General features: G+C 41.5%; 1 protein-coding gene across 1 annotated transcript in view; it reads left to right on the top strand.

Annotated features, from left to right (window-relative positions):
- The window catches only part of PRD1 (putative recombination initiation defect 1), a 190198-nt gene that overhangs the window by 62782 nt on the left and 117420 nt on the right, over positions 1–9996 (top strand). The window lies entirely within an intron of this gene.

Below are 9996 nucleotides of genomic sequence, written 5' to 3' on the forward strand. Positions count from 1 at the left end.
GCCCTGAAACACGTTTTAGGCCGTACTACCACGTTTCACGAAACTGAAACGTGGCCAGTACGGTCTGAAACGCGTTTCAGGGCCATACGACCCACGTTTCAGCATTTACTTGTGTTTTTTTATTATTTTTTTCTGTTATTTGTTTTGTAATCTATTCTTACGTTAGCCTAGTGACTTCTAGTTGCTTCCAGATTCCTATCTAAAGTTATAAAAGTGAACTTTTGCCCTAGTGTTGATATGCAGTTCATGGTAATGTTAAATTCTTACAGTAAAAGTGATATTCTCCTTTATTTTTCATTTTCATCCTTTTACTTAAATTTTTAACATTACCATGAAATGACTCAGGATGTTTGAGAGTGGTTTCGCCCTCATTGGATTTCATATGGAGAAAGTAGAATTTTAGATCTCACTCAAAATCCAGCAGACTTATCTGTTTTTCAGGATTTCAGGATTGGGGGGATTGCAATGTTTCCATTGGATTTTATCATGTACTAGGGTATGGAACTTGTATTTAATCGAGAGAACAAAGCTCTCTATGCAGGGGAGACTCCCAATAATCAAGAGAATGTAGGGTACTAGGGTATGAAACTTGTATTTAATCAAGAGCACTAAGGTCATTCGACTATGTAGGAGGAGACTCCCAATCAAGCACGAGACAAAAAATTAGAAATTTCTTGTGGCTGATTTTGGATATTTCTATTTTCATTATGTGATTATTCATGGGTAAATGTGATGTAAATTTAGATACTTATAGTTTATGCATTGACAATTGACAATTTTATCATATATGCTTTATGATTGCACATATTTCTTAAATGTCCTATATATATATATATATATATATATATATATATATTCACGTTTCCCGTTTCCCCGTTTCTAAAATTTGGGGAGGTCGCGTTTCGTATCGCTTCCTGTTTCGGAAACTCGTACCCGTTTCCCCGTTTCGTGCAACCCTGATGAAAATGTGCTGGCTCTTATTATATAAATAAGTGTAAGTCACAATCATACAATACATCCATGTAAACCTGCTAGCCCCAATAGTGGAACATTACAGCCACATCTGCCTGCTCCTCCAAAGAGATGTACTAGCTCCGTGCAGTGGAGAAGACAAGGCTTACAATAGTATCCAAGCCTTCTTTAAGATAGTCTTAGTAGAAACTTGGCTGACCAAAAGCCTATGCAATGAGTTATGAGGGACTATTTATAGCAAAGTGTGGGGTGACCCTTGACATTCCCCTTTGTGACCATTCAACTACCCTCATGACTCTTCACCTACTTTATGGCTGTTACATCCACTCTTGACACTTGACTTACACTTGACATGACTCAACATTACAATGCACATGTACCCATGTGAATAATGGCTTGGACAAGCCAAACTAGACATCATTCGGACCTTGACAACCATAGAAGTCCAACTGCTCGACATCCTCATGCTGATCAACAGTGACATATTGATGCCAAGATTGGTAGTCCTTGAGAGTGTCCGCGTGTTCTGCTATGACATCCGTCTCAAACCTGAATCTTGCCTCCATAGCATCTGGGTACATTGCTCGGGCTCCTCTGTCCAACTTGTCTGTGAGCATGTGCATCATTGTCTTTAGTGTAGCCGGACCAGCAATGTACTTGCGCATGATGTCTGCACTGATAGGCAAGGGCGGTGTGCATAAACTCGTCAAAGTACGAAGCAAGCTCCTGTTGGACTTGCTTCTTGGTCTTCGCCTGAGTCAGGGTCCTAAGTGATGGGATTGTATGAGTGTGCACTATAACCTCCATGCTTTTGAATACTCGTGCATGGGAAGCTTGTATGCTAGTGATGAGTTGCGGTAGGTCTTCATAGTTTCGGATCTGACTCCGGATACGTGCTTGCAGCTCGACCGCATTAGCCTTCATCATCTTTGGCAAGTGAAGCGGGGCTCCCTTGTACTTCATCGTCCATGCTCGCATGTTATCAACGACAGTATGTATGTTTTTCAAGATGCGTACTCTTCTTGCACATCGTTGCTGCCAGATGAACGACTGCTTGATGCACGGTACTAAACTTGGAGTACAATGCTTGCATAACTGTGTCCAAGGACAACACTTCATCCAGTATTTGCTTCTTCAGTTCAGCTCGGGCAGACATTGTCACCAAGTCTCCTCCCTGCTTGGCCACCTGTAGTTCCTTCGCCATTCACTCATTCTCAGCTATGAGAAAACGAACACTTGAGCTAGTGGCTTCAGCATACACTCTAGTTGCATCGGCCAATGCAGCTGGATGCTTGTGCACATCAGTCACGATCACTTTCTCTTCAAATTGCACAGGGGATGTTTTGTCTTCCGGAGTCGGTAATCTCTGAGACTGCATAACTCTGTGATGAGATTCGTCAAAGGAGATGTTGTGCATCTCTACTTCCGGTTGACCACTAAGGATCTCAGTGCCTCCTTGGTCATCCGAGACTTGCTCACTGTCTGGGTGCATTGAAGCAGGTGAGTCGACCTCTCTTTGGTGAGGCATGAGGTCAGTGTCCTGTTCCAACTCCTGCTGCTCCATGTCTACATCCAATTGTTCAAGAACCTGTTCTATCTCATGAGCAAAGTCTTGCCCCTGTGAGGGTTCACCCTGTTCGCCTGATACTAGCTGTTCAGAAGAATCAACTACTTGTACGGGTGCTGTTTCGTCTGTCTGCACATGATGCGCCCCTTGTTGAATCTGCTGCTGTTGCGCTTTCTTCTTATGTTGGCGCAGTCTTGTTCTTTTTGGAGTTTCTCCCTCAGCTCATGCAACTCCCTCTTTGCTTCTTCTATTCTCTTCTTATCCCTCTACCTTCGCGTGATTCACTTGTCGCGCTACTGCCTCTTTTGTTGAATAGCCGTAGCTGCTGGTTCTACAAGTGGATCTGCTCGAAACTTGCGACTTTGTTCCTCCTCCATGCGGTCGACAATCTTTCTCTTCCCTTTGTCGCGCGCAGGTATGCTTGGCTATGTTGTTTCTATTACTGCTGCTACTGTTGGTGTTCTCTGTGATGCTGCTTCACGCCGCTGTGCTAACCACTCTACGACGAAACCGACTTGTTCATTGGGTCTGGAGGAATTGTAGCAATACCTCCACGAGTCCTCCTTGGCCCATTGACATGCCCCATGGATCCAATTGAACTGAACTCTCATGTAGTGATCCTTCACAATGCAATGTGGGTCATACGGGTTGAAGCTTCGGAGGTCGAACATGTACTTCTTCATCTGTTCAGCTTCGACATCTGCTTGCTTGATGCTCCGGATCTCGTATAACCCAATCCACAATGGAAGAGTGGGCCAAGGTGCCTTCTTCTTCCGCTGCAGCCTAGCTGTTAATCCTGCTGAGATATGATACGCTACTTCCTGCATGACAAGCATGTCCAAAGCAAACTTTGGCAGAACATGCGGAGGCTTCTCCGCACTGAACACTCGGATGAACGTGCTGTCCGGTGAGGCATACCAATCTGTAATGCCTAACAATGCCTTCATCACTTCTTCTGACATGCAGGGTGGATCCTGTTCGAATATCAACCTGTACACTAGGGTGATAAGATGGTCGGACAACCGCTCCTCTGAAGCTGCACTTGGACAATAACTTGAAATATGTGCTCACAACAGTCTCCGCCAGTGACCATGCCCACTCTAAGCCCAGGAACTCATGTCGGGCACATACTGCATCTAGAATGTAGGCGGACATGTAAATCTCTGCATGCATGCCTTTGGGTGACTGTCAAGCCTTCGTGACTTTCTCCTTCAGCTGATGAGCCAGTATGCTGGACCAGTTGCACGGTCTTCCTTCTCTAGCTAGTTGGTCCAGCACGACCACCCAACTTTGAGGGAAGGTCTCAGTGCTCGCTTGGCCACTCAGTCGACATGCGAATATGACCAAGTATTGGTATGCCTTCCTCAATATCTTCGTCTTATAGATTTGATTGGGGGTCATCCTGAAACGAGTTGGCTCCTTTACCCAATCCTTCAGAATGTCTCTGGAGTGGCCTCTGCTGTTGGGCAAGCTGAACGAGGGAGTCATGACAGTCATGGGCTCAGTCATCTAATACATCTCATCGTAATCTCGTGCCCAGAAGGTTGCAAGCTTCATCCCACTAACACTGCTCAAGGTCATCGTCTTAGGGTTAGTGTGAGACACGATCTAGTGAATCATGTCCACGCATGGGAACGTGGGGTATCTGCATGCAATTCGGTACAAGCTGGATTTACAAATGTTTACGTACACCTGAAGATCTTCAAGGTCTTCCCCAAAAGTACTTGCGAATGTTTCATTCACCTCTTGCCGCTTCAGTTTGATGTCCTTCTCTAGATACAACTTCGTATCTTCATAGATCGGCAGACCAGAGGACACCTGCTCAGCTGCCATACCATCAGTGTCCTGAGATCCTGTTCTCTTGGAAGCCATTGAGACAGATGAACACCTGAAAGATTTGGAAACAAGCAGCATGCATGGCAAGAAATATGTCAGTGAAAACAAAGCAAATCCGGGGAAGGACACAACACATACCTGGGAAACTGATGAGCAAGATTGCACAAATTTCACTGGGAGGCTGAGTGATTGGCTGCCAGAACTGCACAAAAGGCAGTCTGGACTAATTGGGAGGCTGGACTGGCTGCTGGATCTGTGAAATGCGCAATCTAGTTGGGCAGTTGGCTGCTGGGATTGCGCAATGTGCAATCCCAGTTGGGAAGGACTGCTGGCCCAGGGACAGATTTGCGCAAATTCTTGGGCCAAGCAGCCATTGCCCTCCAGGAATGCGCAAATCAGTCCAGGAGGCCAGTGTTGGGCCAGAATGCACAAATTTGGAGAGGAAGGTGAACCTTCCTTCTCCAGATTGCGCAATGCAGCCTTGGTGAAGGCAGAGACCGAGCCAAGGTTGGCCCGACTCGTCGGTGGGCAACTGAAAGCTCGTCGGTGGGCAATTGAAATCAAGTAAGTCGATGAAATGCATGGCGACACTAAGTGATAGCAGAAGTGATAAACAGTGCATGCAAAACATGAATGGAAGATTCAACAAACAGATCAACATGCATGTGGGTGAGGTCATTTGCCGGTTGGGCGAACATCCGTGCAAAACAGTTTCATGCATGCGACAACAGTGAGATAGCAACAAAAATTGAAACAGAGCTAGGACAAGCTAGAATATATGTAAATGACGGCAAGCATTCAAAGAAATCAAGCAAACAACACTCACACAAGCGAATACACAAAAAGCGACAAAAATGCTAAAAAAGACAAGTTGAGGCCACTTACTCGTGAATAGTTGAGCCGGATGTGTCGAAGAGTCCTGGATGTGCTATGGGATGTCAGAGCTCCAAGATCGATGTGAATGAATGAGCTTTGATGCGTTGAATAAATAAGTTTGGTCTCAAGACACGCATGCCACAAATCTAGGAAAAAGCGACACTTGGAGGGAAACTTCTAAAACAACTTTGCATGTAACCCCTGATTGTTAAAAATAGCTCCCTAAATCATGGGATGCCTTTTGCATGTTGTCTCTTGCTATTCCGGGAAGATCAAGTCATGCATGCATGCAAGTCAAGTTTCCTTGGTCCCGGGTGGAACTAGTCAACCGGACTGTCCATGCATGCTAGTGCTCAACTGCTTGGGAAAAATGCGCATTCCTGATTGTAAGCTGGGTTGACTGCCCAAGGGGATTGCGCAATTTCTGGGCAAAGCAGTTGACTGCTGCCCAGATTTGCGCAAATCCTGGGCTGAACAACTTGTTGATGGGAAAAATTGTGCAAATCCTGCTGGGAGGGTTGGCTGGTAGGATTGCGCAATCCTGGAGACTAGTAGGCTGTCAAAGAGGATTGCGCAATTCCTGGAGGGAAGGCTAGTTGCCCTCCAAGAATGCGCAATTTTCAAGGGGAAGCTGCTCAGCTTGCAGCTGGACCAAGTTCGGGTATGCAACCCGTGAGGGGAATGGATCGACTATGATCGACAGGCTGCCTTTGTGCGAGGAAAACACTGAAGCTTGAGTACTTGATGAAGCAAGACAAATTGTTGTGTAAGGTTGGTAGGGGAGGCTCCAAAATAGGCTAAGGAAAAATTTTGGAGGGTGGTTGTAGCTGCTACAACAGATTGGTGGATCAACCTCGCAAGCATCAACCTGGTTCTTATCAATTTCCCTTTTATCTGGGTCACCTTCAATTAGCCACTTTTCAATGGAACAAATGACCTCCTTATGATCTATTGATGTTTCCTTGTTTCTTTCATCCTTTGACCCATGCTGAAATCCCTGTATCTGTATCTTTTCCATTACCTGCAACTTATTCTGAAGAGTGATTTTTCAATTGTTATGGCATCCATCTGGTTAGACTGTTCAACCTTCATAGCATTGACTTCCTTGGCATGGTTTTCCTCCATGGTCAATAACTTATTCTGAAGACATATCTGACCATCTTCCATATCTTTTATTGCTTTGTGATTATTTGCTTTTATGGTCATCAAGCAATTTTGCATAGAGCTCATTTCTTTGTCATGATTAGCTTTAATGGTTTCCATTTCCTTAGCATGTTTTGCTCTCATGACAAGTAAACAATTTTGCATGGAAGTCCTTTCTTTGTCATGATCTGCTTCCATGGCTTCTTTCCTATTTTGAAGATTGATCTAGTTAACTTCAATGTTCTAAATCATTTGTGTATAATTGAGTTTTCTGTTCTTAATCGTCTGAGGATGTTCATGATCTTCTATAGGCAAATGATATTTCTTACCAACAACATTAATTTGATTGCTCGTCCTTGCCATTCTACTATCTATGATTCTTTTGACAACAAGGCAAGTAGCCTCTTCTTGAATAGCATCACAGGCTCTACAATAAGGCGGAGCCTCATCCAGAAGATTGGCAGACTCAAGTGCATTTGGTGGTCTCTGCTCACTAGATGGGCCTTTATTATGCCAGACATTATTATTATTTCTAGGTTGGAAACTCTGTGCTTGAGATCTTTCCTTTTGGACCAACCTAGCCTGCATGGCACTTATTTCCTTAGCATTATTAGATATTAAATTTGTTTGATTAAGTTCCATGCTTTCAAGTTTCTGCTTCAGTATTTGCATAGGGTCATCATCAGATTCATTGGATTCTTTCGATTTACTTAGACCCTCATCAAAACTTGAAATTTCAATCTTCCCAGATGCTTTCTTATCCTTTTCAATTTCCTCAGCGAAAACCTGGGCAACCATATAATCATTAGTTTTAGCTCGCCTCACCTCATAAGAAGTATCAGCATCAAAGGCACCAGCATAAAAATCCAAAAGAGACTTGGCAAGAGGTCTATAATCTTGAGGTAATTATTTAATAATACCATTAAACCTCTTATTAAATTCCTCTACGATTTCATTTTCTTCCTTCTCTATGATGCTGATAGCTTTAACCAAATGTCTTTCTTCTCTTTTGTCTCCATACTTGTCCTTAAAGGCATTAATAATCGATTGCAATGAATTAAACGAATTATCAGGCTTTTCTAAAAACCAATTCAGAGCATCTTCGTTTAAGGAAAGAGCAAAGAGGCTCATTGTCACATCTTCATGATTATAGTCAGCACCTCCAGCATATTACGCAACTAAGAGCTAAAAGCTTTTAGGCGAGTCGTAGCACTAACCACATTATTTCCTTGGAAATAAGTGAACTTTTCAAGGCCATTGTTAGGAGGTCATTTGGATAACCTTGAATGTTAGCAAAGTTACAAGGGGTGAACAAGTGCATGATGTCTTGCTCAAAGGGAGAAGGAGGGGCCAAATAGATGCTAGAGAGAGAGATCCTTGCTCAAGAAAATCAATAGATTCACAAGAAGTGAGCTTCTCGCATAAATTCTTGAAAAAAATGAAAGAAGTGGAGTTGCCACTTGAACATGAATCTAGCTCCAAGATCCAAAAGGCAAAAATCAAAAGGTTAGTCCGGGAGAAGCAACTGGATATCATGGAGGGTTTCTTATTTGATAAATAATAGATGAATATGTAGAGTCGCCACCCAAACAAGAAACCAACGAAATGTCCAGGTGCCAAAGGTGCATATAGAGAAGATGAGAGGATTAGTGAGAGGAAAAAGATAAGGCGATGAAAAGATGAAGAGATGAAATGGCGCTAGAAAACGTGGCGTTGATGGGATAAGAAATGATGAAAGCTTAGATGATTAGAAAAATATTGTGAGGACCAAGGACAGAAAAACTATGTCCCCGGCAATGGCGACAAAAAATGTTGTCGCACAAAATGTCTGGGCATCGCGACAATGACTTAGATCGGGGGCTGTCACATTGATCCCCAATCACTCCGTTTGAGTTGTCTCCCAATAGCAGACTAAGGGGGGTAGACCCTATGGAAATGGAAAAAGGAAAAATTAGTTGGGAACCAACCAACCTGGGAGACACAGCTAAGCAACCAATACTTGTTTTAGATTGTGCAAGATTTTAAGGATTCAAAATGATTTGAAGAAAATGATACCAGTGCCTTGTGGAGTCAACTATCTTGTGAAGAAAATAAGGTTCAAGTAAAGGATGGGAAACTACTACTGAAAAGACTCGACTGTCTCATATGCAAATGCAAAATTTAAAACTATGTGAAATGCAGGGACTTGGTTAATTTTAGTTAAATGAGGGCCTAAAATTATTTCTGAAATATGTCTTAAATGTTACTTAACTTAAGGCTCAGAAAGGTGGTGATCTAAATGTGAAAGCAGGTACTTATACCAGCACTGCAAAATGCACAATGGACTGAAATGTAAAATGCTGGAATAAAACACTTTTAAATTCAAAAATTCATTTGTATGAAATACTCAATCAAAGATCATTAGATGCATAAGTAAAACTCGCATGAGCATGTAAAAAAACAAATGTATTTCCAAAATTAAACTAAGTGCTTAAACTTAGATTACATCAATGAAACATCAGTCTAGAAATCTGCTTTTAAAACAAGTGTTAATACTAGCAATATATTTTAAATCAGCAGTCCAGTAACCGTGCAATATTCATAAATTTCTATGTATAACAACAGAAAATTTTAAATGACACACTGATAACTACAATTCAGAAAATTTTTGAGTTCAATTCATTCTGATCTATTGATGTATTTGATCTAAAAAATTCAGAAATAAACTACTGAAAAAAAAAGTAAAACAATTTTCATAAATTTGTTTACAAAAGTTACTGAAACTAACTTTTATTTCTGCAATTAAACAATAGTAAAAATGTAAATTTCACAAACAATAGTTTAATTCGTTCTGATCTATTGATGTATTTGATCTAATAACTCAGAAAATTACTAAAAATAAACAGTGGAATAATATTCATAAAATAGCATGCAAAAGTTTCTGAAAGTAATTATATTTTTGAAATGTAATGTAGTGAAAGATGCAAATTAATTTGCTACTAAATTTTAGATAACTAAAAGTTTATGTCAATATTAATTTTGCTTTCAATTAGATCAATAAAAGAGGTAAGGGTTTAGAGGATGTGCACTAGTCAGCCCCTAGGGGTTTGAAGACACTTGAAGATGGGCTACCCAAGTCACTGAAAATTATCCAATGCAAATGCTGAACTCAGAAAATTTTGTTAAAATTTTTGGGAAATTTTAAGAAAAATTTAGTGAGAAAGTTATGGTGAAGAAGGCTGCAAAGATAAGAGGCCTGAGGGTGGAATGGTAGAGGCTGAGAATGAGGCTGGAGATGGCCAGCGCTGGGCCTCAAGGCCCTAATTTTTTTTTTTCCCACGATCCTTCTGAAATTTTTGTTCAACCTGCAAACAAAATGGAGATGCCCACTAGGGCTCAGATCTCTCTCCGGAATCCACAAAAATCACCTGCAATTTTCAGATTTTTTCCTGCACAAATAAAAGACAGAAACCCCAAAGCATGTATATACAAAAATATGAAATACCAGAACCCCAATGAATTATAAATTTTCTATTTACAAATCTACAATAATATTCTATAGATCTAGTAGATCTGCAAATCAAAGCCCTCTATTAGACAGATTTAAACAAATTTTGCACAAT

Source organism: Pinus tabuliformis, chromosome 6, assembly GCF_031772625.1.
Source record: "Pinus tabuliformis cultivar Carrire ecotype Pingquan chromosome 6, CPIR1, whole genome shotgun sequence".
Taxonomy (NCBI): Eukaryota; Viridiplantae; Streptophyta; class Pinopsida; order Pinales; family Pinaceae; genus Pinus; species Pinus tabuliformis.